The sequence below is a fragment of the Delphinapterus leucas genome, chromosome 12 (genome assembly GCF_059928025.1).
Source record: "Delphinapterus leucas isolate spDelLeu-1000000601 "Yukka" chromosome 12, BTC_Dleu_Yukka2, whole genome shotgun sequence".
Lineage (NCBI taxonomy): Eukaryota > Metazoa > Chordata > Mammalia > Artiodactyla > Monodontidae > Delphinapterus > Delphinapterus leucas.
Genome location: NC_143140.1, coordinates 87,773,989 through 87,788,836, shown reverse-complemented (window position 1 = coordinate 87,788,836; position 14,848 = coordinate 87,773,989). Strand labels below are relative to the sequence as shown.

The 14,848-nt window shown below is 44.6% G+C and overlaps 1 protein-coding gene across 8 annotated transcripts in view; it reads right to left on the bottom strand.

Moving 5' to 3' along the window:
- The window catches only part of SYTL3 (synaptotagmin like 3), a 94,210-nt gene that overhangs the window by 77,924 nt on the left and 1,438 nt on the right, over positions 1-14,848 (bottom strand). The window contains exon 1 of one of the 8 annotated variants that reach the window (XM_022560405.2): positions 8,988-9,036. The exons of 1 other annotated variant lie outside the window; for it this stretch is intronic. The gene's annotated coding sequence lies outside the window, so the exon portion shown is untranslated. Of the gene's footprint in view, positions 1-5,541; positions 5,886-7,545; positions 7,931-8,987; positions 9,037-14,848 lie in introns of those variants that run through there. 6 more of the 8 variants (XM_022560414.3, XM_089922212.1, XM_089922210.1 and 3 more) reach the window with 6 other exon arrangements.

The following is a 14,848-nucleotide window of genomic DNA, read 5'->3' as shown; positions in this document are numbered from 1 at the left end:
ATCAATGAAAGAGAAGTTAATAGAACCCTAAGGAATCATTTCTTTAAGCACAGATTCTTAATCTTTGGTCATCTGGTGAAGCTTCTGTATTTAAGTGCATAAAATAAAATACATTATTACAAAGGAAATCGATGATACTGAAATTTTTAAAGATTATAACATAGCAATAGATGAGTCCATTGATGCATGAAATCTAGCAGTGCTCTAACAGCTAATTTCAGAGTAGTGATGATTGTAAACAATGTTTTCAGATATCTGCAACATACAATGTGGCATAAAAATATCTGTGATTTCTATTTGTGGCAGTCACCAGTCCTGCTAGTTCTACTGTGGTTCAGTGCCTATACTCATAATTGCAGGAAATGCTAAATTTTAGTTACGGGTTAATGAAAACAATGATGTAAAATTTTTTCATGTCCAAGGTCATGGACCTACAGGCTAAGGACCCCTGGCTTAAGGGATTCTCTATCTGTCAGTTTCTCTATTGTAGGATAAAGTTAAAATATGTGGCCCACCCAAATTGCAGAGGTTGCATGAGAAGTAGGAAAGCCCAGGGCTGCCAGGAGACGCTCCTGGCCTCTGGTCTCCAGCCAAGCAGTCCCAAGTGCCTGCTCCCAAAAGGTGTCCTATGTAGACGGTGGGAAAATGACAGGGACAGACAGGGACAAGGACTTGGGGCTCCAGCCCCACCAGAGTCAAAGCCACATCCCTCCTTGGGCCCGCGTTTCCAGATGAATAGACGGAGCTCCCCAAGGCTCTGAGTCTCTGGGAAAGAGGAAAGTGCTGGGGCTTCCCTGGTGGCGCAGTGGTTGAGAGTCCGCCTGCCGATGCAGGGGACACGGGTTCGTGCCCCGGTCTGGGAAGATCCCACATGCCATGGGGCGGCTGGGCCCGTGAGCCATGGCCACTGAGCCTGCGCATCCAGTGCCTGTGCTCCGCAACGGGAGAGGCCACAACAGTGAGAGGCCCGCGTACCACACAAAAAAAGAGGAGAGTGCTGGGAAACAGCGTGTAATCAAGTGCTAAGTGGTAAAGTGCAAACTAGCCACCGTGTCACCAACGTCATGAGCCTATTTCTTCTAAACACGCCCTCGGTTCTTCCTGCTTTTTTCTTATTTTAACCTATTAACCATACTACTAGGCCAAGTACTATCCTGTTTGTCTGATTCTCAAGTGTTTTAAATGAAGATTTTTGCAGTTGTTTCAAAACATGTGATCTGTGCACTGAGCTTTCTCTCCATGTGGCCTTTGGACTCTGCTGTCCAGCAGAAGCAGCGCAGCCCTGGGCTGGAAGAGAGTGCTCCTGCAGTACTCAGTGTTCACTCCTTCAGGGGGAAAGGCCCTACCCATTCCAGAAATGCAGGATTCGGTTACTTAAAAACACTACTGCTCTCTACCAAACGTATGCCTGTGGCTTCAGAGAGCCATCTGCAGGGAGGAGTGGGCGCTCTTCCTCCCCCTAGTGGCCATCCACTGCTATTTACAGAAAAGTGAAATTGAGTTCGTTTCCAGCATCCAGCCATCATCCATTCATTAAATGTTGATAAAGCACCCACGTGCCAGGCACTGTTCAGGTGCTTAGGATACAGGACTTAATGACTGGTAATTTATACTCTATCCTACTCTTCACAAGAAGATGATGTAGCTCACAATAAAAGCACAGAGAGGACGATTAAAGTCAGAGAAACAGCAACCAGAGCGAAAAGGGGCCGACAATTTCTACCAGGAACCTGCAGTGGAACAGTCACTGTACTTGAGCATTAGCTGTATCTCTGACCTTCCTAGCAACCAAGGCAAAACAAAACAGAACGAAACAAAACCCCAAATCAAAGTGGTGTACATAGTTCTGATAAATCGAAAGAAAACAAGGGCATTCTTGAGGTGTAAAGGGCATGGACCAAAAAGGCAATCAATTATCTGAGCAGTGGTTTGGCAGAAGATGCAAAACTGTGCTTCACGTATCATCATTATATTGATTTCAGATTAACTAAGGATAGAGCACCAGATTATAGTTCATTGAAAGCCTTTCAAATACACAGCAAAACATGGTGCTTTCTGGTGTTCCAAGTTGATACAGGGATAAAGCTTAGACGAAGCATCACCCCAGGATCATTCATTTCAAGATTTAACAGAAAGCCTAGGAGGGTGTTTTCTCCTAGGTCTGGGTGTGCCGTGTTTCTCTCTCTGAGTTTTTATTCTCGACTTTGAGAGATTTTGACTCTGGTTTCTATAAACCTTCAGTCATCCAAGCACGTGGTTGATAACTACCATGAGTAAATCCTTCTTTTTTTTTTTTAGGTTTTTAAATTTTAATTAATTTTTGGCTGTGTTGGGTCTTTGTTGCTGCGTGCAGGCTTTCTCTAGCTGCGGTGAGCAGGGGTTAATCTTGGGGGCCGTGCGCGGGCTTCTCATTGCACAGGCTTCTCTTGTTGCAGAGCGCCGGCTCTAGGCGCGCGGACTTCAGTAGTTGCGGCACATGGGTTCAGTAGTTGTGGCTCGTGGGCTCTAGAGCGCAGGCTCAGTAGTTGTGGCGCACGGGCATAGTTGCTCCGCAGCATGTGGGATCGTCCCAGACCAGGGATCAAACCCGTGTCCCCTGCATTGGCAGGCGGATTCTTAACCACTGCGCCACCAGGGAAGTCCCTATTATTGTTTTGAAATGTACTTTTTTCCTTTAACTTGGAGGACCTGTGTCCAGATCCTCTCTACACAAGGGTGACTTTTTGAACTGATGCAATCAGTACCGCATAGAGCATCACCCCAGGATCATTCATTTCAAGTTTTAACAGAAACTTAGGAGGATGTTTTCTCTTTGGTTACCAGGGTCCTCCTAGTATCCCAACTGGCTTGGTGGCTTAGACATTTCACACGTTTGAGCCACAGGTGCTTCATCTTATTTGGATTTGTTCAGGCTTTTTCAGTAGGGGCAGTACCATGCTTCCCTCTAGATATTTGTGGGGTGCTTTTGGTTGTCACAGTGACAAAGAGTTACCTTGCATTCCCATACAAATGTTGGCTATCTTACCAGATAATTCAACTAGGAAAGAAGTATAATTTTCTGATAATAGAATTTAACTCATAGAAACACAAAGTATATTTTGCAGAGTTTTCACATACTCTGAGTTTTCCAGAATGCAACTATTGTGTAAATTGAAGAAAGACTGTACTTGGTTGCATTTAGAACTTTAACAAAAATTGTTTATCATTTCAGAGAGTTGCATCGCCAAGGGCAGCATGGCTTGTAGCATTTGAATCACTAATGCCTTAATACTGGTAATGGTCTGCATTTGTAGATGTTCTAGTCAATGTGATTCTATGTATGCGAACATTTGACAACTTCACTGTGTCTTCTAATGTAGTTTACATATATGAGTACATATTATATTCTTATAATTTACTGCCCCTTTATTTCTCCTTTTATAACAGTAATGATGCATTATTGTTGTTGTTGTTATTGGTGTAGGTAAATTATATTGTACATGAATTCCAATTCCAGATAGCAAAAGGTGAACTACAAAATATTTCCTATAAAGGGTGAGCATTGGGTCCTTGGGGTTTAAGAACCACTGAACTAGAGAATCCAATGATTTCTCAGGTCACTTACAAATTAAACTGTGTATATCATTCTCTTGTTCATTTTTCAACATATTTTTGGGTTTTAGGAGAATGGGGTGGGGAAATTAGAGGACTGGTCAGTTGTTTTTATTGTTTTAAGCTGTGTTGGGGTTTTAGTTTGATTGTAAATTTGCTTATGCAATTCCAGGTCTGATTTCCAGGTTCTGAGAGCTCAGAGTTTCTCTTTCAACAGCAATCATCCAAGTTATTTCAACGGCATCTTTTCAGTCCTCTTGAACAGAATCTGGAGTTCTTTCTGCACTTTATCCCTGGTAGGCTGGCATTTGAATTCCTCTAAGTTTTACATCAACAGCCAAATTGGAGATTTTACTCTGTAATCCACCTGTCAAATCACTCAAACCCAATTCACTAAAACTAATCTTCGCCTATAGTCTATTTATCCAAGACAAGGTGCCCCAGACTTATGGCAATGATTTACTTATTTTTTTAAAACTATTTATTTATTTATTTTTAGTGAACTTTTTCCTAGTCAAGAGAGGTTTCTAGGGTGGCAGATGGAGCTAATTAGCCAGCAGCATGCACCCATGGTAAATACCAAGAAAGTAACAGAGAAGTCCATCCACCTGGCGGCCTTAGCAAGCTAAGGTCCATCTTTACAGATTCCATTTCTGGTCACCGACGCTAGTAGGAAACTAGAAGCCACCCTGGATTCTTTTTCATATTCTTCAAAACATGGATAAAACAAATAGACTTCTCTGTTGGATGCTTTGATCTCTCTGATGTTTTTGAGTCAAAAAATGGAGATTGTAAAAGAATTCTATGAGATCTATTAAAATCAGTTGGCGTGTTCCTTGCCTTATGCTGGGATGAGGGAGCAAGGTGTGAGCATGGCATCTGTAACACAAAGTGGGTAACAGGAGCAACTGATGGGGTCCAGAACTGGCTGTGTCCATTAGCCTGCAGCCGACCAGTGGGAACAGGAGTGACAGCACTGAATGGATGGTGAGTAAGAAGGAGACTGGTGACCGGAGAGGACAGGAAAATCTTCATGGCTGAGCCCGGGAGAAGAAAAGGAGCTGGTCTGAGGAAGGAGAGGAACATCTCTAGGGTGAGGGACAGTCCACTGAGCAAGGATGAGGTGGGAATATGTCACTCCTCCCCCAGGAAAGGAGCTGAGGGTCTCCACCGCCTACACGTGAGTTCTAAACTACGAAACGGCCTTTCTCACCCTCGCTGATCTGGCCTCCTCCCTACTCCTCCATCCTTAATTCCCACAGAATGCTGCAATGCTCCCAAATTAGACACATCTGAGACTGCTCCCTGAACACATCATGCGCTTTTCTTTTTCCATGCGTTCACTCCTGCTCTTGCCTCTCCCTACCAAAATCTAATTTCCTCGGAGGCGGTGAGGGGAACAGTCCACAAAGCAGGATTTGGAGCCTCACTGGGCGAGTGAGTAGCTCTGCTCTGCCCCTTACTGACTGCTGAGATGCTGGGCAAGTTACCTAAGCCCCTTGGGATTTAATTTCCTTGCCCATAAAGTAGAGAGAATGACAACACCCACTTCCTAGAGTTGCTCTGAGGATTAAATGTGCTGTTACCCGTAAAGTACTTAGATCACAGTGGTGAGCATATAATAAGCCGTTGACAAATGTTAACTGTGGTAGTAGTAATAGTACCATCATCGTCATTATTATTATTAATCTTTCAAGGTCCAGATTAATTGCTAACTAATTCAGGAACTTTCTCCTTATTTACAAGCACAGTAAATTGCTTCTTCATTATGACCCCGTTTTCCTTTGTGTATTTCTCTATCATGACTCGGACTTCTTTCTGTCTGATTCAAGTGTCCTTCTAGTGGTCCCATTGGTTTTTAGTGACCCCTCATCACCCAGCAAATAGGTCCTTAATGTTTCGCTGGGGTTGAGAAACCCAGTGAATATTGTAACATGCGGGTTTACTTGCCAAAGCAGGAAGCACGAATTCGAGTAGAGCAGGAAGGAAGGACAGTCAGGTGAGCAAACAACACTCATCTCAGAAAGCTCCAGGCTTCAGACATCTGGAAAGCATCGGGAAATCTGAGTCATTTCAAATCTGAGAAGCACACTAAAAGGTATTTTAGTTTAATGATCTCATGCAGAAATTTACAATCTCATAGCTTGAATAATGAAATCTCCCAGATCCGGTTTTTCTATGATAATATTTAGTCACTCTCTCACGCACCCAACAAATTCTTAAATTGTGTTTTTGTCCCAAGAACTGGAATCAGGCTCTGTCCTCACCCACATGGAGCCGAGTCTAGCCCCCAACCTCCTTTCTCAATTGCATTTTTGTACATTTGAAACGGTGGCTGCCTTTTGTTTTACAGTATCCCATCTACCAGTCTAATTTTATCTAACAATTAAAAAATAAATAAAACCTACACCAAAGCACCACTTTGAAGGAAAAAGTCTCCCAGAGCCACCTGGAGAAGCACTTCACAGCAAACCATCCCATCTCAGCATAGGTTTGGGTGTCAGACAACATGGGATCAAACCCCAATTCTGGAATCATCTGGGTACAGCCCTAGAGCAACAGCTGGAACAAAGCAAGCAGCACTCAGAACTCGTCCTCTCTGCTCCCCCTCTGCCCCTTCAGGAAGGCCCCAAAGCAGGACTCAAGCCATTTCTCTGGGACCGATAGGGACTGAGACAGCAGGGACCCCTCCTAAACCCAGCACAGTGTTTCAGTCCGCGTATTTCCGTCTTGCCGGTAGCCGGTCGTGCTGTGTCCCAGTGGAACTTTGCATCCAGACCAACGCGGTTTGGTGATTAGTGCATTGATCCACAGCGCTGATTTCATTGGTCCTTGTGTGTGCCAGGCATGTGCCACGGATTGAGGATATGAAATAAGTAGGAGCCAGTCTCTGCGTTCAAAAAGCTCGCACTCCAGCCAGAAAATGGACATGCGAACGAATAAGTTACGACATGGTAGGATGAGTATAAACACATAAGGATCTACAGAGGAGGCCGCTCAGAGGAAGGCGTGATTCACTGCATATGGAGAGAGCAGAAATGGATGGGGGGCAGGGGAGGGGGCACGGAAAGAGTCCCAGGGGAGAAACGTGTGGGACCCCTTTTGCCAGGGGAAAGGAACATCCAAACGTGTCTGTTTTAAAAATTTTTTTGGCCGAGCGGCTTGTGGGATCTCAGTTCCCCGACCAGGGATCGAACCCGCGTCCCCTGAAGTGGAAACGCGGAGTCTTAACCACTGGACCTCCAGGGAAGTCGCTAAACACGTGTGAGTTTTGAAACCACGCTTGCTTGCTTTCCTCAGCCTAACAGCCAAGATTGACTTCGGCTTTTTAGATCTGATGAGGGGGAAAAGTACAAGAAACGTGAAACTGAGGGCGAGAAGAGAAAAGGAGAACAGGAAAGGAAACGCTCTTTATCTGCAGGCCGTCCCCACGTCCTTTCATCTAAATATCTATCACCTCTGAGCAGCTGGTCATCACATCAAAGGAACGAAAGCACCACCCCCTGCCTGTGATGGAGGGAAATGCGGCAGATCAGGCGACATGCCTGACATGCCTGCGTGTGAACACGACTGTCATCGCCACCCAGACTTTCAAGGCAAACTAGAGACCGTGCCCAAGGCTGAAAGTCACAGCCGAGCGAGGCTCACAGCCCCCGTCGCTTCAGAGACCGCACCCTCCGCTGCTGTGTTTCACCACAGCTGTTTCCTTGAGAAGCTGCAGCTTTTTCCGAAGGCAGCCACAATACTTTCTGCCTCGAATGCAGGGGAAAAGTTGAGGGACTACGCAGACCTTGCAGCTTCACCTGAAAATGTCATCTCTTTTTTGCACATGGACTTTCCTTACGGACGCCTGGAACAGCCGCAAGGACCACCAGTCCGTCCTCCTAAGGAAGGACCGGAACGCAAGGCGGCTCTTGTGTCTGTGGTTCCAGCTCAAGCTGGCCTCGTACTCACAGGCTTGATGGGCTCCTTTTTGCAAAGGTGAGACAACTCGCCTGTGTGTCCCTCAGGAACTGTGACGTGGAAAGAGAGACAAGCCTTTGCAAATTCTTCGTCTCTCTGGTCACTGAACCAGAGGTGGGTTTTCCAGGAAGCCGGTGACCTTGGGCTTCTCGCCCCTTCATTTGCAATTCCTGATCTTGTATTTGTTTTCTTAAAGTCTCCAGACATCATAAAAGCTTCAGGTCCCTCAAAACTCTGTCCTTAATATATGACGTTGTGTGTCCGTGGGTTTAAGCCTAGAAAACTTGACACCTACAAGAGACAGGAGAAGGCGGAAAGGGTGCCCCTTCTGGAAGGTTCCTGCATTCACTGTGGAGTCTATCCTTTCTCATTCACACAGACATCTTGCCACCAAAAATAACCCCCAAATGCCTTTTTAGAATCAAAGTTAAACACTGAAATAGAAATCCATGATATTTCAGGCTTAAACTTGACCTTTTCTCATGGAAAGGTAAAAAGATGAGAATTAATATTATCATATTGTTACATACAGGAGGTACTACTCATAATTATTGCTACACTTTTTTTGTACCAACCGCTACTGTTTATTGACATTTGGCACTTACTCTGGACCAGAGAGTTTGACAAGTTCTCTACACACACCATCTCAGTCCTCGTTGCAACCTTATGATGAAAGGATATCCATTTTACAGACGAGGAGAGCGAGGCTTGCAGCAATTAAGTAATTTACCTAAAGTCACACTCTAATCTGGGTCTGTTTAACTCCAAAGTCTTATGCTTTGTTTAGACAGGAAAGTTAAGAACATAGAATCTTCTACTATCTTGGCTAAATAATCTTTTTCTATACCAATTCTAACGTCTCAGTAGATACTTAATATCTAACATGCATTTTCTTCTCATAATCTCTCCTCTTGTCAGGAAATTCTGTTTGGGGGTTAAGGAGGCTGAATTGCAAGACATTTAAATTAGACCCCGGCTAACTTAATTTTCTTAATTTTAAAATTACATTTATGTTCCACCTCCAAACTAAAGATTATGGGGGATCAAAAAATTGGAATCTGTGAAGTTGATTCAGAGCCAAACAATAATAAACTGTATGTATAAGAATTTACAAACCAAAAAGGAAATCAAACAACACTCTCTACCCCCACAGAAAAAATTCACACCATATAGCTTTCAAGTAGTGTTCTTTGTTTAGTTTTTTAACTAACTCTAAAGTATTCCTCCTTTCCATTCAAATCATTCTTATCCTACATTTAAAATGTATGCTATTCAATAAAATTACAAGTTATCCTCTGTCTGATATATCATTCCTTTTATTTCCTACATTTTCAAAGCCATTAGTTTAAGAGAAGTTATATAAACCGTAATCTCTATCCACCCCACCCTTAAAACAAGCTGCCCGAAGGGCTGGACTCAGGTGCTCAGCCTACCTTTGCCTCAGCTTCAAGAGAGGAGACCAGGGGAGCTCGTTCTGGAGAAGGAAGTCAATTTTTCTTCATGCTAGAACAATTGACGTATTTCTCTTTCCTTCCTGTCAGGCAGGCGGGCCCTGAGTGCCTCTGTGGCTACTAACCCCCATTCGCCAAGGACCCCGGGGCAAAGCCACCTGAAACCACACCCAGGCGCTCTTGTACGCCAACAGTGTATGTTTTTTGGTGGAGGAAAGACCACACTGATGCTACTGCAATGTTTCACCCAGACCAAAGAAACCCCCAAAGAGACTAGAGGCTTCAATTAGTCAAACGTTCCCACGTTTGCAAGGGGTTTCTCCATTGACCTCAAGTGTAAATGACTAATGTAATGACATCTCAAAGACAGCTGTTAACTCAAGAGTTGATTTATAACAAGACTGGCACGGACTTTTGGGGGGTAAATTTCACGGAAGTATAGCGTACATACGGAATATGATAGAAATCATAAGCACAGCTTGATAAATTCTCCCAAAGTGAACGCACCCCTATGAAGAAACAAAACTTAAACAGCATCTCGGGAGCCCCTCATAGGCCTTCCAGTTACACCTTTCCCCCCCAAAGGTAACGACTAGCCTGACCTTTAACATCATTCATTAGTCCTCCCGATTTTGCACTTTGTGTAAATGGAATCATACGATATTAACAATTTTTTGGCCTGGCTTCCGTTGTTCAGCGTGTTTATGAGATTCATACTATTACATGTAGTTATAGTTTGTTCATTCTCATCGCGGTGCTGTATTTCATTGTATGAACAGATTAAAACATTTGTTTATGGTACTGTTGATGGACATTTGTGCTATTTATAATTTGGGGCTGTTATGAATAGTGTTGCTACAAACGCTTGGGTGAATATTTGCATACGTGTCTGCTGGTTATGTGTCCGGGAGTGGAATTGCTAGTCACAGGTTAGGTGTACGTCCAACCTTAGCAAATGTTGCCACACGGTCTTCCAAAGCTGTCGAACTAATTTATATCCTCTACTGGCAACAAGTTCTGGGGGCTCCACATCCTCCCAAACACTTGATATTGTCTGCCTTTCTTATTTTATCCATTCTGGTGGGTGTACAGTGGTATCACATTATGGTTTCAATTTTCATTTCCCTGATGTATAGAGTAGCTGAGCAATTTGGCATCTTTTTATATGTTTATTGATCATTTGGATATCTGCTTTGGTGTAGGACCTGTTCATGTCTTTTGCCTGTTTTGCTATTGGGTTATCTTTCTGTTATTGATTTGTAGAAGTTCTTTATATATTCAGGATATGAGTCCTTTGTCAGATATTTATATCACAGATATCTTCTCCCTCTCTGTGGACTTGTCTTTTTTTCCCCCTTAACGGTCTCTTTTGAGGATCTCAGACTCACTCTCGAGGGTGAACTAGTATAAACTCTAATTGAGAGACTATGATTCAGGCGAGTCAGTTGATGACCAAGATTAAGGTATGCTGTGTGGCCTTGGGAATCACTAGATCTCTCCAAATACTCCTGGGCCTCGGCTTCCTCAGCTGTGAGATTCACTTTGATCATCCCTTCGGCTCTTCGGTTCTGAGATCTCATTCTTCTGTGGCCTAAGGATGCCCACCTGAGATGGGGAAATTCCATCAGGTGAGGAGCAGGGGTGGGGCAGGAGGATTAACATGACAGGAGGGAAGAGTGAATTAAGAGGGCTGGCTTTCAAGGGCTTCCGTGGTGGCGCAGTGGTTGGGAGTCCGCCTGACGATGCAGGGGATACGGGTTCGTGCCCCGGTCTGGGAAGGTCCCACATGCCACAGAGCGGCTGGGCCCGTGAGCCATGGCCGCTGAGCCTGCGCGTCCACAGCCTGTGCTCTGCAACGGAAGTAGGCCACAACAGCGAGAGGCCCGTGTATCGCAAAAAAAAAAACAAAAAAGAGGGCCGGCTTTGGGGTGAGACAGACCTGAGTCACCTTGAGCAAACCACTTGGCCCCTCTGAGCTTGTTTCCCGGGGAGGGTCACAGGCTTCTCTCTTAGATTACAGTTCATTCAACACATTCACAAATATTTATTGTGCACCTACTATGTCAGGCACTGTCACTGTGATCGTGGTCTAGGACCCATGGCCTAAGAAGATCCTTAATAAGTAACAAGCGCTGTTTCCTTAGGAGTAGTGCTACTATAATTATTGTGCACCTACTACGTCAGGCACTGTCACTGTGATCGTGGTCTAGGACCCATGGCCTAAGAAGATCCTTAATAAGTAACAAGCGCTGTTTCCTTAGGAGCAGTGCTACTATATTTATTGTGCACCTACTACGTCAGGCACTGTCACTGTGATCATGGTCTAGGACCCATGGCCTAAGAAGATCCTTCATGCGTCACAAGCGCTGTTTCCTTAGCAGTCATGCTACTATTTTGCAGCATAAGATAGTAAGTGGATCCATTTAGGAGTATTTGGAAGAAAATGTTTTTAGAACGAGGGTATCCTAGACTAATTATTTCCAAAGTAGGTGTATTACTTTGCCAAGGCTGCTGCAACAAATACCACAGACTGTGTGGCTTAAACAATGGAAATTTATTTTCTCACAATTCTGGAGTCTAGAAGTTCAAGATCAAGGTATTTCCAGGATTGGTTTTCTCCGGAGGCCTTGCTCCTTGGCCTGTTGATGGCTATCTTATCTCTATGTCTTCACTTGATTTCTCTGTGCCTTTCTGTGTCCTATTCCCTTCTTATAAGGACATCAGTCGTATTGGATTAGGTCCACCCTAAGGACCCCATTTTAACCTAATTACCTATTTTAAGACCCTAAATAGGTCTCTAAATACACCTATTTCCAAATATAGAAGGTCACATTCGAAGCACTTGGGGTTAAGGCTTCAACATATGAATCTGGGGAGAGACACGATTCAGCCCATAACAGTAGGATATACTAAGAAAACATTAGAACTTCTTTTTATATTTATTTTCAAAAAGATAAAACTTAAACTTTATTAATATTAAATAAATGGATTTGTAGTTTAACATATCACAGTTGAAATAAACATACTTTTGAGTTACCCACTCAAAAATTATTCATGCTACATGGGCACGATTACAGAAGTTTGGAGACCACTGACCTAAGGCCTCAGGCTACAGTGGACAGCAGGGGAGAGCTGGCAAAGATAGAAGGTACCTGGGTGTTGAAACTGAATGGGTAGAAATAGATCACATCTGAAACTGAAGTGAGGTGACACAGGGCTGGCCTGGGGATTAGACCAGAGTAGCAGTGGAAGGGGAGAGTGGTCAGGTTGATGAATGGGCGGGAGTCAGGCAAAGACAGCGTGAACATGGTATCAATAAATCACCAAGGGAAGCCTTCAGAATGCTGTGTGTGGCAGCTTGTAGCATTCTTCCCCCATAAGTGTGCCTGCCCTATAAACCCAGGTCAGCCGAGAGACTTGCTCTGGACGAAGAAGTGTGTGCACTTATGAGCGGCACCTTCCAGCCAGCACTGGGGCCACTGTCCCCTCCCCCTTCCCTCTCCCTCACTGACTTTGGAGTAAGCCTGCTCCATCAGCCTGGTCCCAGCCGATGCGTGGAGAACACACCGGGCAGAGCCACAGCAGACCCTTGATGGTCATGTAGCGTGAGTGACAAATACACATTTGTTGTTGTCAACCACCAAGAGTCTAGGGTCATTGGTTTCTTCAGCTAACCTAGCCTATGCTGACTGATGTAGTGTGTGTGTTTTTTTCATATACACAGAACTGATAAACTATTTAATAACTACCACAGTATGAAATGATTGGTCAGAAGAAATGCCCGCTGGTGGCCCTGCTATGCCCCGAATTATCCTTTAGTTGTTGGATCTTGGGATGAGGTCCCAGGGAAAGGGCAGGGGTGGGCAGGACTGGAAGGAAGAGGGAGCCTAAGGGTTCAGAGCAACAGCCATTCCCAGTTGGTACAGAGGTATTTCAGTCCCACTGTGCCCGTGCTTCCCAGCTGACAGCAGACCTAAATATAGGCACTTCTTAGCCAATCTCGTTAGCATGTACTTCTCAGCACAGGATTCTCACTTTACATCTGTGTCAGCCTCCCCATTACAACGTTACATTCCTCACACTTGAGTGTTTTCCAATCGCCATCATCACCATCGGCATCTTCCTCCTCCTCATCATTAGTGACTCAGCCTGACTCCACGGTACATCTCAGTAACACTCCTAGGCACAGGGAGAGGAAGGAAAACGCGAATATCCCCAGGACTGGATTTGGATGGCAAACGGCTGCAGAGCATAGACAGCACTGGGAGACCCAACTGTGGCCGTGGATATCACTTGTTGAGGTGACAGGGCTATGGTTATTTGGCCCACACTCGCTAAATAAGGCATTGACAACAGCAATCCTTATTTCTAAGGAGTGTATTTAAGAGACTCGACTCGAAGAAAGAAAGCACACAACATCTGCCAACTTATGGCTAAGCCCCAAACTGAAAAGCAAATGCAAGATCCACTCCACTTACTTGCTGCACAGAAACCTAAACGTTATCCTAAAATATGGCTAAATACGGGAGATTCATGAGCAGCTCTGGGTCAGCGTGTTTATACTCCAGGACTTCTCATGGACATTCGTTCTTCGCAGAGTCGGGGTGCTGGAATGGCAGCTAGTCAACGGCCAAATGCCATAGTGATTTTAAATTCCTTAGCCCTGCAGAGTGCACATCAATCGGGCAGAAGACAACCCCTGCACTGCATTTTTCCAAGCACTACAACATCACTGAGCCTAGAGAGTTCAAATCCTCCCATTGACAGAAATAAGTTTTTCCATCAAGGCCGTGTCCTAGTCAACTCTGTAGCTTCCACTACAGCTCAGAGGCTGCAGCAAAGTGAGTGTCACTGTCATGTGTGTTGAATAAGTGAACAAATAGTTCTGAAGATAAACAGACCAACTTATCCATTTCTGGGGCAGACTCAATATAACTATGGCATGTATTATGATCATTTAATGAATGTTCTTTGATAGTTAAAATTGGAGAGTGGTACCCAATGCAGATAAGCTAAAGTCATGTAAAATTTTTTAAAATTCACATTTACATGTTTTCTGTTGATTTATGCCCATGCTGGTGATTTTCAGTCACAGTGTAACTTAAGATCTAAGCATTACTAATGCACTATCCCAGCAGCCATTCAGGACACTCATTTGAATTAGGAAATTCTTAAAAGGTTATGGAACAATTTAGAAAAGATGTCCAAAACCTCACTCAGAATTGTTCCCTCTTGCTTTGCACATAATTCTAACACACTTAGCTAGTGGGCCTCCGGGGCCACCCTAGGAGAGCAGAAGAAAATTAGAAGAGGGTGAAAAGGCCCCTGATTGGCTCAGGAGTGTGGTGCTGCTGAGGGGCTGGAACTGGGGTCAAGTGATGGAGAAGGACACCTGATAAGGGATCTTGGGATCTTAGGTGAAGCTGGGAATGTGAGGAAGACAAAACAAAGAAATGCCAGACTTAGAATCCCATGTAGACTGAGGCTTGAGGCTGAAACACTGGAACAGGTGAATCGAAGCCAGATAACAGGAAGGGAACAAAGCTCAAAAGGTAGAGTTCAGAATCTGAGAAGCAGAAACCAGGTGTGAGAGGGCAGCTGGTTCCCACCCAGCAGGTCCCCTTGCTCAAGCCAGGTGTCCGGGGCAGGGCAGCCTTGTGTCTTTCACCCTCTCCCCCTCCCCCTTTCCCAGGAGGCAGGCGATTGCCTCTTCCTCCACTCCCAGTTCTCTGCAACTGGGTATGAGGCAGAACTAATGTGTAGGGAAATCATTCATTCAGTAAGTTTTAATTGTGCACCTACCATGCGCCAGGTACAATGGAAGGGGCAGGGGACACATTAGT